Source organism: Lactuca saligna, chromosome 3, assembly GCF_052625555.1.
Source record: "Lactuca saligna cultivar CGN05327 chromosome 3, ASM5262555v1, whole genome shotgun sequence".
Classification (NCBI taxonomy): Eukaryota; Viridiplantae; Streptophyta; class Magnoliopsida; order Asterales; family Asteraceae; genus Lactuca; species Lactuca saligna.
The window spans coordinates 168,077,045-168,077,612 of NC_136419.1; the positions used below are offsets into that span (position 1 = coordinate 168,077,045).

The window sequence follows — 568 nt, forward strand, 5'->3', positions numbered from 1 at the left end:
TCCATGACTGTTGACAAGTCTTCTGAAGCTGCATAGGCGGCCCCCCTTGTCACATCATTTCTTGGATTATGGTATTCCCTAGAATGCTTAGAGAATTCTTCAATTAGTTGCTTTATCACTGGAGGTGCCTTCTTCGTGAGTGGACCTTGCGAGTCAAGTAATTGCCTTGTTGTAACATTTACTCCATCATAAAATATGGAGACTTCTTGCTGACTATTAAGGTCATGATATGGGCTATTCCTTAGTAGGCTCCTGTACCTCTCCCAAGCTTCATATAGTGACTCTCCAGCTTGTTGTTCAAAGTTGGATATGGCTTTCTTTAGCTTAGATATCTTGGATGGTGGGCAGAATTGATCAATGAACTCTTCTTTCATCTGGACTCATGTAGTGATGGATCCGGGGGGCAATGACTTGATCCAATCCTTTGCAGCACCCTTCAATGTAACCGGAAGCATGCGAAGTAGCTGAGTTTCCCGAGGCACGTTTGGAACATTGAAATAATCAGCTACATCATTAACCTCATCGAAGTGTCTGTAAGCATCTTCGTGGTTTTTTCCAGTGAAGGGGA

The 568-nt window shown here is 43.3% G+C and overlaps 1 non-coding gene across 1 annotated transcript; it reads left to right on the forward strand.

Moving 5' to 3' along the window:
* Positions 1–219: 219 nt before the first annotated feature.
* On the forward strand, positions 220–326 carry LOC145037991 (small nucleolar RNA R71). Its single transcript, XR_013679096.1, has one exon. It is a non-coding gene; the product is annotated as a small nucleolar RNA R71 (small nucleolar RNA).
* The last annotated feature ends 242 nt before the right edge of the window (positions 327–568 follow it).